Here is a 16,006-nt window from a genome sequence, read left to right as displayed (position 1 = left end):
AAACAAAGTACTTCTTCATTTACATTATAAAATTTTCCTCAGGAAACAATGTCTCTGTGATTAAATCATTCAAAGAATTAGCTAAATAAATGATATGTCATGGTTTTGTATTTAAAATAACTTGTTTTTAAGTCACAATTGCTCTTTGAGTCAAACAAGAGCACAACATAGAAGACTACCTAATAAAGCCTGACTACCAGTCTTTATAGATTTCCTGTAAATATCTCTAATTAAATTAAACTTGAGATTTAATCTCATTAAAAGCAACATCTTTTAAAATTTACATTATTTTGAGGAAATATTTTCAAGTTTCCTAAGAAATAAAGTCATTGCCAACCAAGACAAAGCATGAATGTTGAATTATTACAGCTTTCCCTGCAATATAATTGGCTAATCACATGTTGTACACATTTTAAATAATTTATAAATAATTATGTCATTAGGTGAAGGAAGGGTCACCCTAGGTTCATAATTTAAATGACACATATTTACACATATTTCAGCCAAAGAGAATGTGCTTGAATGTAATGACATGGTTGGGCTCTACCTTTTCTTCATTTTGTAACCTGAACAGAAATCCTGCATCAATTCAGAAATGTCTCTTCTTCAATAACCGTTGATTCTTGTATGCTCAACAAACCTAAAACTGTCTAATACTGAAGTGTTTAGTTAATTAAAATCTGTGCAGAGCTGGGTTGAATCACTGCCTCATTGTGATGAAAGTCATCTGTCTGTTACTTGTGTGACACTAATAGATTAGCTTGCTATCTGCCTTTACCATTTCTGTCTTAGTGAAAAGCTACACCTGTATAGCTTGTCTCACCAGAGATTAAGAGAGTATTTTAAACAAAAACGTACCTCAGTGATCTTGCCCACATTTCTTTCCTGTTTATTATCAAGGTTAATCTTCTGCATTGTCCCATCACTGAGGTTTTGCTTTGCATTTCCTTGGCCTTTGGAGCTTCATCCAACAGGCCAGGCTATTATCTATACTGAGGAATGGCTGATATGGCCGAGCATTGTGCTGCCATCCAGATGGACCTCAACAGATCGAAGAAATGGACCAACAGGAACCTCAAGAAGTTCGTTAAGGGGAAGAGCAAAATTCCTGGGCAAGAACTACCCCAGGCACCAGGACATGCTGGGGGCTACCCAGCTGGAGAGCAGCATGGCAGAAAAAGACCTGGGGTTCCTGGTGGACACCAAGTTGAACATGAGATATCAATATGCCCTTGCACAAAGAAGGCTGATGATATCCTGGTTGCATTAGGTAAAGTATTGACAGCAGAAGAGGTGATCCTTCTCCTTTACTCAGCACTGGAGAGGCCACACCCGAAATGCTGTGTCTAGTGCTGGGCTCCCCAGTACAAGAGAGGACTGGACATACTGGAGTGAGTCCAGTCAAAGGCCACTAAGATGATGAAGAGACTGGAGCACCTCTCCTATGAAGAAAGGCTGTGAAAGCTGTGTCTGTTCAGTCTGAGAACAGAAAGTTCAAGGGGAATCTTATCAACTTAACTAGAGACCTGACAGTACATGATCCCAGGTGACTTGCTTGAGCAGAGAGTGGTGGATGAGTGGTCGATGCGATGACCTCACTTCATCATTTCTCAACATTTCCAACCTCTGTGCTCCTGCACCATCTGGTGCTAGCACTGAAAACACTTTTCTCAGTAATATCCCATCCCACAAGTGCACCATGCATCAGAGCTTTTCTTCATTATGCTTTTATCTTCATTGAGGTTACAGGACACTTGAGATTGCATATTCACTAATCGGTTTGTTATATATCTATTTGCTTTTCTTCTTGTTGCAATGACATGGTAGACAGTTGACTGCAATGTAATAGTCACACTGGTGCAGTTAATTTTGCAGGTGGCCGTGATACTGCTCTTCCTAGTAACCGTGATCTTCACCATTCAAAGCTCTGATTCAACCACTTTTCCAGGAAATGAAAATATATCTGAAGTTAATTTTGTACTGGAATTTTTCCCTCAATGTCCAGCTTTCAATTACCTAGGTGAACAGTGATAAAAAGATGGCCACTGCAGTCTGGAATTAAGCACGGGTTCCAATAAGCAGAACGTTAGATGTAGTTTTGAAAATAATCACACAGATGAGCAACCAACTATATAGCTGAACCAAGTACATGAGTAAAATATTGTAGGCTAAATTACATTCTCAATAACACCATAGAAATAGTTCCTGGGAAGGCAACAATGTAAATATAGACCACAGAATAGTTTGTTGTGTGTATTGGGGGATATTTCATGAACTTTTTACAGCCATAAATGTAATCTTGTGAAAAGTTTTAAGAATATTGCATAAACCTAGATGTCTTCTACTTGTCTAGATGATCTGAATGTTGTTGATAATCACAGACAGATCTGAGCCTGAAGATTGATCCCATATGCAGAAAATATTGCAGTGTTTTACAAAATTGAAATAAATGAACAAAGTAAAATCAATACCTGGAGGCAGAAGAGATGCTTCAGATTTAGTAGCATTGATTACAGAATGATTGTTTAATATCACACACAGGGGGATCATAACTGTTTTCAGGAAGAATAAAATGTTCTATGCAATATCTGAGAAACAAGGCAGGAAGGCAAAAACTATTAAAACAAATGCTAGGAATTTGCTTTTATTTGCCAGAACTTTTTACAGCCAGAGCATGTAAAAGTACTGAAGATGAGAGTGAGGGTCATTAAAGCATGTTCCTCAGCATAGCATACAAATTGCAGTAGAAACCACTGTCATTAGGCTGGCAGTCTTGTTCTTGGGTTTAAAAGAAAGACAGAGATACAAACTCTGGGTTCTGCTCATTACAAGTCTGGCTAACTTAAGCAGCTTATGTGTGCATGCATTACAAATACATACAGAGTTAAAAACAAAGCTGTCCCAGATCCTTTCTACAGTCAATTGGGAAAGATAGGCTGAGTCATAGTGTGTAGTCTGACTGTTGCTCCTCATGGAGACTTTTTTCTCCAGTGACACTAATTTAGCACAATCGCTTGTATTTGGGGGTGAACTCTTCTGGGGGAGTTGAAGAGGACTTATGTCACTGCTGTCTCCTGTGCTCTTCTGAATGAGGCACACAGGCTTACAGCTGGCAACAGCTTTATGACCAGTTAAGAAGTTCTTGAATTGCATGGTTTACAGCCTAGTGTAGGAAAATAAACCAACCCTGCTCTGCCTAATATGCTCAGCTACAGACTGCAACATTTCCTCACACAGTTCAGGAGTTGTTCATCTCTCTCTTCAAAGGAGTGGCAGCATCTATCATGTAAAGGATGGACAGACATTTATCTTTCCTATATATTATGGGAGTCTAGCATCTTTTGGCTCCCCTGTTAAGTGAATTCGTGGAGTAAGATGAATACAGGCCTCATCCATAGATTTCTGCATGACACAGATTTATTTTTATTTTTATTATTATTTTATTATTATTTTTATTATTATTTTTATTAATTTTTATTTTATTAATTTTAATTTTATTTTTTTTATTTATTTTTATTTTTATTTTTTGCTTTCTAGATCCTTCCTGTGCTGAACATCACGACACCTAAATCCCTGTGTACTTCTGTCCTAGAACAAAAAAACAGCCCTTGGGGCTGTGGTCTCACAGCAGAGACCAGGGTGCTGGAAGAGACCTGAAGCAATGGTGAGAATAACGTAGCCAAAATATCAATTTTAGGTCTCTAACTTATATCAGTCTTTTGTAGGTGCTTTTTTCCCCCCTATCAACTATACAGGGAGCTTTGTTATCCCACTCTGCACTCTGGACACAGGTGATAGCAGATGAGAGAAATCATCACCTCTCCCACCTTGCACCTCCCCCAGCCTCCTTTATATCTTGTAGAGGAAGAGTAATGGCTACAGAGCACATTACACAAACAGCCTAACAAACCCTGAGTTGAGGATGGATAGAAGGTATTGTCTTTCTTGTCTCTTGTACCAAGAAGGTTGTCTCTTTCCACACAGCCTTTCTGTCTAAGAACAAGAAGAAAAAAAAAAAAAGTTACACTTTAAAAGTTATCTGCTGAAAATACTTCACCAAATCTCATTTGCTTCCAATATTTTGTTACCTCATCAAAAATAACAATCAATCTCAGATAATACTATGCTATCATAATATTTTTCCTAAATGTCATGTATATTATTGCAAAACCAGCTGGGCATATCTTAGCATTTATGTTTGAGAGCCTAGCTGTGAACCTGTCAGGTTTTCCTGGAGTATTTTTGCAAGAAAAAATACCAATACTTAGCATTTGTATAGCACAGCACTATTTACTCCTATAGTGCTTTCAAATTATTAACTCATCAATCCTCATAGCGTCTCTGTGCACCAAAGACAGACTTCTATCCCTATTAGACAAATTCTCTACCCTATAAGAAAATAAGCACCTTTCAGATATCTAGCTAACGTATCTACACACAAATATGCTTGGATAAATACCTAACATGAAATTATTTGCTTAAAACAATAAGAATTTTCAGATTGACATCGGTAGTGTCAAGGTTTTGCATTCACATTCCTCATTACTCATATAAGAAAAAAAAAAAAAATAAACCATACACTTCCTATAGATTTCTATTATCATAAACTATATCTATGCAGCTAAATGGAATAGGGTCCGGAGCTATTCTAGGGCCTTGACTTCAAGGTGATGTTGGCCACATCTACCTCTATGTATCACTCAGGTTTAGATAACATGTGAATCACAGAATCACAGAATCACAGAATTTTCTAGGTTGGAAGAGACCTCAAGGTCATCGAGTCCAACCTCCAACCTAACGCTAACAGCCCTCCACTAAACCATATCCCTAAGCTGTACATCTAAGCGTCTTTTGAAGACTTCCAGGGATGGTGACTCCACCACTTCCCTGGGCAGCCTGTTCCAATGCCTCACAACCCTTTCTGTAAAGAAGTTCTTCCTAACATCTAACCTAAAACTCCCCTGGCTCAACTTAAGCCCATTCCCCCTCGTCCTGTCACCAGGCACGTGGGAGAACAGGCCAACCCCCACCTCTCTACAGCCTCCTTTAAGGTATCTGTAAAGAGCAATAAGGTCACCCCTGAGCCTCCTCTTCTCCAGGCTGAACAAGCCCAGCTCCCTCAGCCGCTCCTCGTAGGACTTGTTCTCCAGGCCCCTCACCAGCTTCGTCGCCCTTCTCTGCACCCGCTCAAGCACCTCGATGTCCTTCTTGTAGCGAGGGGCCCAAAACTGAACACAGTACTCGAGGTGCGGCCTCACCAGAGCTGAGTACAGGGGGACGATCACCTCCCTAGCCCTGCTGGTCACGCTGTTCCTAATACAAGCCAGGATGCCGTTGGCCTTCTTGGCCACCTGAGCACACTGCTGGCTCATATTCAGCCGACTGTCCACCATCACTCCCAGGTCCTTCTCTGCCTGGCAGCTTTCCAACCATTCCTCTCCCAGCCTGTAGCTCTGCTTGGGGTTATTGCGCCCCAGGTGCAGGACCCGGCACTTGGCCTTGTTAAACTTCATGCAGTTGACCTCAGCCCATCGGTCCAGCCTATCCAGATCCTCCTGCAGAGCTTTCCTACCCTCAAGCAGATCGACACACGCACCTAACTTGGTGTCATCTGCGAACTTACTGAGGGTGCACTCGATGCCCTCGTCCAGATCATCGATGAAGATATTAAAGAGGACCGGCCCCAGCACCGAGCCCTGGGGGACGCCACTAGTGACTGGCCTCCAACTGGACTTGGCTCCATTCACCACGACTCTTTGGGCCCGGCTATCCAGCCAGTTTCTAACCCAACGAAGCGTGCGCCAGTCCAAGCCAAGAGCAGCCAGTTTCTTGAGGAGAATGCTGTGGGAGACGGTGTCAAAAGCCTTGCTGAAGTCAAGGTAGACCACATCCACAGCCTTTCCCTCATCCACCCAGCGCGTCACTCTGTCATAGAAGGAGATCAGGTTCGTCAGGCATGACCTGCCTTTCATAAAGCCATGCTGACTGGGCCTGATCGCCTGCTTCCCCTGCAAGTGCTGCATGATGACTCTCAGGAGGATCTGCTCCATGAGCTTTCCTGGCACTGAGGTCAAACTGACAGGCCTGTAGTTTCCTGGGTCTGCCCTCCGGCCCTTCTTGTAGATGGGCGTCACGTTTGCTAGCCGCCAGTCGATTGGGACCTCCCCCGATAGCCAGGACTGTTGATAAATGATGGACAGTGGCTTGGCCAGCTCCTCTGCCAGTTCCCTCAGTACCCTTGGGTGGATCCCATCTGGCCCCATCGACTTGTGCACATCTAAGTGCCGTAGTAGGTCACCAACCAGTTCTTCATGGATAATGAGGGCCACATCCTGCTCCCCATCCCCTTCCACCAGCTCAGGGTACTGGGTATCCAGAGAACATCCGGTATTGCCGCTAAAGACTGAGGCAAAGAAGGCATTGAGCACCTCCGCCTTTTCCTCATCTCTTGTAACTAAGTTTCCCCCCGCATCCAGTAAAGGATGGAGATTCTCCTTAGTCCTCCTTTTTGTGTTGATGTATTTATAGAAACGTTTTTTATTATCTTTAACGGCAGTAGCCAGATTGAGCTCCAGATGAGCTTTGGCCTTCCTAATTTTGTCCCTGCACAGCCTCGCTACTTCTTTAAAGTCCTCCTTAGTGGCCTGCCCACTTTTCCAAAGCTTATAAACCCTCTTTTTCCTCCTAAGATCAAGCCACAATTCTCTGTTGAGCCAGGCCGGTCTTCTTCCCCGCCAGCTCGTCTTTGGGCACGTGGGAACAGACCGTTCCTGCGCCATTAAGACTTCCCTCTTGAAGAGCGCCCAGCCTTCCTGGACCCCTCTGCCCTTCAGAACCGCCTCCCAAGGGACTCCACCAACCAATGTCCTGAGCAGCTCAAAGTCAGCCCTCCGAAAGTCCAATACAGCGGTTTTACTGGTCCCCTTCCTGACCTCGCCAAGAATAGTGAACTCCACCATTGCGTGGTCACTCTGCCCTAGACAGCTCCCGACGATCACGTCCTCCACCAGTCCTTCTCTGTTTGTGAAGAGAAGGTCTAGAATCCTCATATTGTTTTCTGATTTTTTTTTTTTCCCAAGCTCAAAGTATCTGGGAAACTGTAACCATAAATATGTATATGTATATGTGTGTATATACACATCTATACCTATCTATATGTATTTTTTCTCTCAGACTGGTGGTTTCATAGTATGAAACTAGGGTGTGTCTTGCTTATGTGGTGTGCTTTAGGGGTTATAGCCTGAGTTTTAGGATTAGAGGACTGTGTAGTGTGGAGGTAGCCAAATCTTGTCAGTGGTTCCAATTAGGATGGGTCTATGGAATGTAACAGTGACAACAGGAATGCTTGTTGTTGTGGAACCAAACCATGCCAGGGATTATGTTGACAAGGAAGCAGTAGTGACAAGATCAAAGCTCAGCTGAACTGTTTTATCTGCAGCCTAGGATGCAGACTTCTCCATTGTGGCTAAAACAAGAAATGGATGAAATCCAGCCCCAAGCTGAACATCCTTCAACTTTCCAATAAGAAACACACGTTCAGAACCCCTTAAAATATTTACTTTTTTTTTTTTTTCCCCCTAAAATCTTCTGATGCTCCAGATATTTGTATGTCTTAACCAAAATATATGATTTTATTTAATAATTTTTGAAAGCAAAAATACTATACAGATTAAGAGGGAAATAAAACACGTGAGGATTTTGGCATAAAGGAGAACCAGATTTTGCATCTTTGTCTCTTCATACTTCTGGTAAAAGGCTTATGATGAATTGATAACTTGTGGACATAAAAAGGCATAAGCATATGTTACAGAAATATCTGAACAGTACAGAAATATCTGAAGTATAGGAAATGGCCTTTTTATCATAATTGAATTATATATATTTGAATTGGCAAAACTGGCTAAGAGCAGGAGAATGGAAGAGGACTCAAACTATTTCATGAGAGCCTGTAAGACAGTAAGAGCTCACCTCTATTCTCATTTTCCTAGCAATAGTGACCCTGACAGTGATTTGTTAGGGAAAGTCTGTAGGTGTTTTCTTACCACAGAATCAGAGAATGGTTTAGTCTGAAAGGCACCTCTGGAGTCCAACACCCCCTGCTCAAGCAGGAACAGCTACAGCTGGTTACCCAGACCCATGTTCAGATGGCTTGTGAAGATCTCCAAGGATGCAGACTCCACCACCTCGCTTGGCAAGCTGTGCCAGTGCTCTGTCACCTGCAGAGTGAAGAATTGCTTCCTGGTGTTCAGAGTGAGTCTCCTGTCTTTCTGTTTGTGCCTGTTGCCTCTTGCCCTTTCACCGGGCACCAGTGAAGAGAGTCTATGTCATGTTATAGCCACGATGGTCTAAGTACATGGTTAAAACAAGGTTTAAAGGCAGATGTAATCTGTTGTACAAGACCAACTGGTATAGTTGGAAAATAAGAGACAAACTTTTTGGTAAACAAGTCCTCCCTCAGGACTGAAATAGATTTTCACAGGCAAATGCTAAGTTCACTTGCTGTTATTTACCCTAAGAGCACTGCAGTTTTTATTCCCTGTGGATTGTCTTGGAGTCTGACTGAATATAAGCAAAGATTCAAAGACTGCCTTATAAGTACAAATCTTGCCACAATCTGCTCTGAGTAGAAGAAGCATGTAAGACTGTTGCTAATGCATATCAGAAAAATAAGGATGGAAAATTCCCAAGTGTTTGACCCTCTTTTTCAAATTCAGGATGACATGGGAACAATTTCTTATAGCAGAAAAATACTGGAGTCTTCTCGTCCAGAGACAATAAGATAAATCAACAGCCTACAAGTAATCTTCAGTTTGTGGCCATCAGGTGTGTGTATCTCTGCTTAACAAAAGTATCTTTGGTCTGCAACTGAAAGATATCAAATTAGTGTTATTAACTTGAATCCATGAAATTATTTCTGTTGTTGTCTTGTAGGATGACAAAGCTTAGATTCTAGATTTTTTTTTTTTGATTTTTTTTTTTTGGCTGGATTAGCATTTATTCAGCACAATACTGCTGATTGCAATCAAGTTATGCTATATTATACCAGCATCACTGAAAGAATAATCTGCCCTGGAGAATACAAGATTATCTGATCATAAAAGCCATAATTTGATTAAAATAATCTTTGGGATGAGAAAGTCATGATAATTCAGATAAATATGAGAATTGGAATTGTATCTGTTTTAATAAAGGATTTAGAGTTTTGTTTAATAAAGGATTTAAGGGAATGTTTTAATAAAGGATTAGATGGATCTTAAAGAATGCATTTAAAAAGAATTCTTATCCTAATTTGTGTAAACCATTTTTCTTTCTCTCTCTCTCTCTTCTTTCCTTCCTTCCATTTTCTTTCTTCCTTTCTTCCTTTCTTCCTTCCTTTCTTTCTTTCTTTCTTTCTTTCTTTCTTTCTTTCTTTCTTTCTTTCTTTCTTTCTTTCTTTCTTTCTTTCTTTCTTTCTTTCTTTCTTTCCTTCCTTCCTTCCTTCCTTCCTTCCTTCCTTCCTTCCTTCCTTCCTTCCTTCCTTCCTTCCTTCCTTCCTTCCTTCCTTCCTTCCTTCCTTCCTTCCTTCCTTCCTTCCCTCCTTCCCTCCTTCCCTCCTTCCCTCCTTCCCTCCTTCCCTCCTTCCTTCCCTCCTTCCCTCCTTCCTTCCTTCCTTCCTTCCTTCCTTCCTTCCTTCCTTCCTTCCTTCCTTCCTTCCTTCCTTCCTTCCTTCCTTCCTTCCTTCCTTCCTTCCTTCCTTCCTTCCTTCCTTCTTTCCTTCCTTCCTTCCTTCCTTCCTTCCTTCCTTCCTTCCTTCCTTCCTTCCTTCCTTCCTTCCTTCCTTCCTTCCTTCCTTCCTTCCTTCCTTCCTTCCTTCCTTCCTTCCTTCCTTCCTTCTTTCCTTCCTTCTTTCCTTCCTTCTTTCCTTCCTTCTTTCCTTCTTTCTTTCCTTCTTTCCTTCTTTATAAATTCAGCAAAGAGATGAATTGTGTTTCTCCTGAATTCCATGGGTTTAATTGTCTTCATTGAGAGCTCTGCTATGAGAAGAATTTTGTTTGATAAATGTAGCATCATCAGCTCTGTACCGCTCAGCAATGCCAGTAGATATTGCTAAAAGGAATTTTTATTTATTTATTTATTTATTTTTCTCTGTTTGTGTGTGTTTGTTTGTTTGCTTTCAGAGGGAAAGCTTTTCTGTTCTTAAAGAGAATTCTCTTTTGTAGAAGGTCAGATTTTCCTCTAGACTGAGTTGGGATAGGATTAAAAAGAATTAAAATTAGCTCAGTGGTTAATTTCTAAATTTACAGGGTATGTAAGAAGCTGAATAAGTTTTGAAGAAACCTATGAATGTTTATAAAGTGTTTTGTTTTCAATTTTACTCTACTGGTAATTCCACAGAAGGCTATGCTGGTAGTTAAACTTTCTCATTAACTCTGAAAAATTAAATTTCATAATTTAATTATAAATGATCCTGCAAAAGTTGACAAGGTTAAAAAATATAACAATGGTAATAATAATAACTAAAGAACAACAACAATAGCAACTGCAACAGCAACAGCAACAACAAAAACACAATTCTGTTGGCTGAAATGAGGAGAAACCACTCATTTTAAGGCCCTCAAGCTGCATTTTTTTTCTGAAAGTAAGATATTTCACTATTTCTCTTCTTCTTTCTCTTTAATTTTCTAGCTTATTTCTGGAATGTGTTATGTGAAATGCAGATAATTCTACACAAATATTATTTCTTAGTATTGTCAGACATCGCACTATTGTCTGATAGACTCTATTTAGAAGCACATAAAATTATTTATTCTTAATGAAATATGTATGTGTGTTTGTAATTCCTTCCTAATTAAGATCTTGTACAATGGCCTAATCAACTTTTTTTAGAAACGTACTGACTTCATAAAAGGCCATTTTCCTCTAAAACGGATAAAAGACATTAAATCAATATTTATTCATCTCTTTATAACGTGTCCAATAAGAATTAAAGTACTGTTTTGGAAACTCTTTCTTAACCCAAACAGATGTCAGCACCAAAAAATACAGATGCCCAAGAGATAAAGGAATATCTACAATGGTTTAAAAAAAAAAATCTTGCAAAAATATAAGACCAAGTATCTGTTTAAGAAAGGATAGGAATAAAAATAAACAGTACAGATTAATGTAGGAGCCTAATGCCAAGACAAAGGACATGGAGACCTTCCAAAAATAAGGACTGGGAAGATGTACAGGGGCTCTGCTTTTCATGGAGTGTAGCTTTGGTTACAAGGTTTGATTGCACTGAATTTCAAGAATTTCATGCAGAAATGCAGGAAAGGTTATTCAACCATTTCACTTATTGATTTGACTTCTTATACATCATGGGACTTTTGGAGCTCCGTTCAGCTGAAATCTGAGGAAGATGCTTAAATAATGCCTGTGCCCATGCTTAGGAAACTGCATCTTTTAGCTAGGGGAGCTTACATTGAATTGTAAGCACTTGTCCCAGTTATTAAGGCAAAAGGTAGGATTAATTTATCCTAACATTAACCATCTAGTCTAAGCAATGCTCTCTCCAGTCAGAGGAGAGAGAAAGGTTCCCAGAGAATATAAGTCATTTATCTTTAATTAGGTACCTAAGACTGGGGGACAGGAATAAGTCAACCTCTGCAAGTGCCTATCAGTCACCAGTGATCCAAATGACAGCCTTTAATAGCATGCTTAATTTTAAATGTCTTAGGCTACTGGGACTTATTTTTTTTTTCCACAAAACTGTCATCCTCTCAACACAGTGTGTATGATGTGCAGGACCTCAGTCGGTGTGAAAGCATCTTTTGTGGCCTTTAAGTCACTTTTTTTCAAGCATTACAGGTCAGACAGGAACAGCACCATGTGCTCTTGCAATCTGCTACTCCACCAGTCTTTTTCTCACTTGCAAATTATGCAGGGAAAATTAATCAATTTATCCCTAGCTTTAATCTTCTCTTTCTCTTTCTTTCTTCCCCTCTTCTTCTCTAAAATAATATTGGGTTATCAAGCTATCCTTGGCATATCCAGAGAAAAATACCCTGAATATTTTCCTTTTAAAACCTAGATTTAATGCTCAGTGTTTAATATTTTTTTCCAGTTCTTATAAAACAAATTATTTTAAACAAAATACTGTCTGTTATCCTTTCAAATGGTATAGGGAAAGCTAGTCACACAACCTACCTTTATGAATCACATCAATATTTTTATTAAAAAAAAAAAAAAAGAGAACAGGTTTGTTTGATCAAGCCTGTTTTACAAGAAGAAATGATAACTAAGATTAATTATATTAATAAAGATGGAGAAGGAAAAGATAACATCGCTGATTAATTCTGGCATCACTTTAGAAAGGATTTGCATTGAGCACCTGATTTCTGGCTCTATCAAATACTGAAATTATACAGATAATTCCCAAGACTATGGGGATCTCCCTATTTGTCAAAATGTGTTCAGGTAAACTCAGTGATTAAAGCTGATTAACTAATTATTAGAAATTTTAATGGGTACAAGTTACCTGAGTCTATTTTTGAAAATATTTAATTTGAAAAGCCTATGTCCTATGTTTTGTTTTACATGTATTGTTGAGGAAAAGCATTCTATTCCGTCTTTATTATTTTAGTTTATGGGTACTGTTTCACTATTTGTAACTACATCTGTAGTTCATTTGTAATTCTAATTCCTATTTTTTTTGTTGTTGTTGTTTTATTTTGTTTTGTTTTGTTTTTCTCCCCAATATGTGCTTTTTAATAGCCTGCTATCTTCTTTAACCATATTATCATGAACTCATTTACTTCTCTTATCAATCACTGGCAGATTTTAATTTGAAGTTCACACACACTGCCCTTTATGTTTTCATTTTCAGCTTCATCTATATTTTTAAGCATCTTAACAGTATTGCAACCCTAGATGTATTTGGCCCAGGAGAACTTGCTTTGCTCATTTGTGGGAAGTGCCACTTTGGGTCTTTGAGTGAAATGACTAGGAATATTCATTAAGATCTTACACTTAAACACACTTAGTGAGTTGTGCCAATAACTGCATTAATCTTTTGGAAACCGTTTCACTTTCAAGATCTGTTTTTATGAATGTGGGTTAGGCATCACAATCTGTTTGCACAAGAGAAGTGCAACCAGCTTTGATCCCTGCTGCTAGTTGCTATATTGGCAAGCAACTTCCTTCTGTCTATCATAAGGAGATCTCATCTGTCTAGAGCAGATGCCTGATATTCTACCAAACACTACTTTCACCATCATATTGTGTCCTAGCCAGCTTCTCAACAGATTTTCTCTTTTCATCACAGTCTGGGATCATAAAAAGATTTCTAAGAATATAATTTTAGTATTTATCTTCTGTTGTTTGCTATAATGCCACAGTGGGCTTTTGCCAAAGGTGTATCTTTCTGATTACCCACCCCCAGTATTTTACTGTTCAAAAGGTGGACCACTATTTTGGCATGAAACCCCATTAACTACCAAATGAACTTTGACGAGTAAGTGGTGTGCCTCTCTATTCAGTACTGGGATGGCCAAGCTTCTGATCATTAGATTAAACTTCTTATCCTTGACTGTAAGCATGTCTATATCCCTACTGAATACTATTTGAACAGTCCAGACAGAAGGGTGTGAGTGTGATGGAGAGGGTAATGAAGAACTACTTCTTTACAACTTCTGTTGTGAGGCCAAAGGAAATCTGCCCCCCTTACACTATTATACCGGTTAACAGTGTTCAGAATGATGGGAAGAAATGCCTCTTCTTGATGCCAGATGCTATTTCATTATTTTAATGAGATTTTGGAGTCATTTTTCCAAGTCAGAACTTTGCCTAGAAAGAGAGGGGGAAAGCATGAATTCCAAAAAGACACAGGAAACATGCCCTGCTGCATAAATCAAGATGTCTTTGAGGTTTGATTTGCAGGAGGTTTGGAGGTATGATGTGGAATTTGACAAAAAGTCGCAATACTTTTCACTTGAATTAGCTTTCAAGTTCAAATAGAAGACAAGTCTGAGAAATGAAGAGAAGTTAGTGTAATTTAACACCGCTATTTCTTTCCAGTTAAATGAGGGTTATTAATTTAGTAGATAGCTTTGGTAAATTAGAAAGTTCTGTTGTGTTACAAATAAAAATGTCAGATACAATCAGGAATTATGATGTTTTCAGAAGGCTTTGTTGACAGCTTGGTTTTGCTCCTGCAGCAGACAAGGTGAGATTAGCATAGACTGGGAGATGTGGAGTGATCCTGACCCAGAAGACTTGCCTGGAATGAAAGACTTGCTTGGAACAAAGTTCAGGCCCGAAATGTGGCACAGACCTCCTGAACGACCTCAGATGGCACTTATGCAATTAACACCACTGGATGAATGTGAGAATGAAAGTGTTAAGGAGCATGATGACTTCACTGGGGATTTCAGGACTGTACTGTGAGGAAACAGTTTGCTCCTGTATAATTACTGAACTGTCTTAAGCTCCAAAACCTGATGCTTAAATCTATCTCAACTGCCAGGAAACAGTCCTTGGCCCAATGTACCTCCAACCTATGCTGGGGAATTGCCTGGGAGACAGTGAGTGAGCCTGAACCACAACCAGTGATCTGTTTAACAATTTTACATTGCAATCAATGCCGTTTAAAAGATGTCTGAGGTTCAGGACCTGAACTTGACACCTCAGCCTTTGCTGAACTTTTTCAAGGATTGTTCACAGTGTGACTTTCAAGTAGTACAGGCCAGCGTCACACCTATTTGGAGAGCTTCAGAACATGGTGTAAAGGGTCTCTTTTGCAAATTCATCACAGTAGGTCAGTATAACATACAGTTATCAGAAGTGAAGTACTAGTTAAGGACATGATACACACCTCCTATTTTTTTAGAGGTTATAATAATTAACCTTTTCAGCTTCTTAAATATCTCAGAATATCCTTCTCTCTGTACTGGAAATACTAGTGCCTGCTAAATGGGCTTTGTTATACATGAAAATAAGGATTGCCTGTGCTTTTAGGAAAAAATCCAGAATTGAACATCAAGGCTGACAGCAGGAGGTGCTTTGATAAGCCTCTATCTGGAAAGGCAACACATACATATGGAAGAGAGATCATAACCTGAAGATTAACATGACAAAGCACTGCTGCAAATTTTCAACTGGAAAGACAGAATTACTATCAGCTCACACAATAAATTAGATGATGATTCACATGCAGGGTTAATGGTAATATCTATGGTGTCAGAAGCATGCAGTAATTACATCTATGAAGATGCGCTCTGATCCTCTGGCTGGTGCAACAACTAATTATTTAGTGCTGTTGGAAATTCCTTCAAAAATACCAAAGCTAAAGCCCCAAATGGGGAACTCTGCAGCTACCTCCCATCTCTCAGTTCAATACTTGTTAACCTCTTTAACCTCTCTGTCAAAAAATACCTTGTTTTTTTAAAGTAAACAAATAAATTATATATAATATTACCTAAAAGCAGGATGCTGGAATAAGTGACCATAATGTTGTCATACATCTGGTCCCTGTAACTAAGGCCAATTCTTTGCATGAGAATAAGCATATGTGAATGGGAAACCCACTAGTTTGAAGAACAGCAGAGACACATTTGCGTCATCAGAAGGTATCTGCTGGATTGTGAGGCTACTGAAACATTCCTTTTAGAAATTGTCAGTCAGTCCTTTTTTGCTGCTCATTCCTTTGCCTTATTTTATTTATTTCTCTTTGGTTTTGGAGGATTGCTGCAGAGAGACACAGAATACATCTCCTGCTGTAAAAACTACGAATGACAGGGAAAAAAATAGAAAAAAAAAATGTATTTGTGTATTTGTATATCTCACATGGAAGAGGAATGACTTCATATTTTCATGCATAAGAACAGACAGTCTTCTGCTTTGATTGTCTGGTTGCCTGCACTAAAATCAATAGGCATTTGGATAGAAAAACACCAACCACCAGAAGAGATGAAGGTCACATAGCAGCAAATGATGCATTGCATGTCATTTAGGAAGTCTTCAGCCCACCAAAGGCCAACCAGAGAAG

At 39.4% G+C, this 16,006-nt stretch overlaps 1 long non-coding RNA gene across 1 annotated transcript; it reads left to right on the top strand.

Annotated features, from left to right (window-relative positions):
• Positions 1-3,886: 3,886 nt before the first annotated feature.
• LOC311432431 lies at positions 3,887-15,600 on the top strand. Its single transcript, XR_014690060.1, has 3 exons — positions 3,887-3,933; positions 8,715-8,823; positions 14,178-15,600. It is a non-coding gene; the product is annotated as an uncharacterized lncRNA (long non-coding RNA).
• The last annotated feature ends 406 nt before the right edge of the window (positions 15,601-16,006 follow it).

The sequence above is a fragment of the Aythya ferina genome (genome assembly GCF_964211825.1).
Source record: "Aythya ferina genome assembly, chromosome: 2".
Taxonomy (NCBI): Eukaryota; Metazoa; Chordata; class Aves; order Anseriformes; family Anatidae; genus Aythya; species Aythya ferina.
Note: the sequence above shows the minus strand (reverse complement) of the source record. Positions and strands in the feature narration are given on the sequence as shown.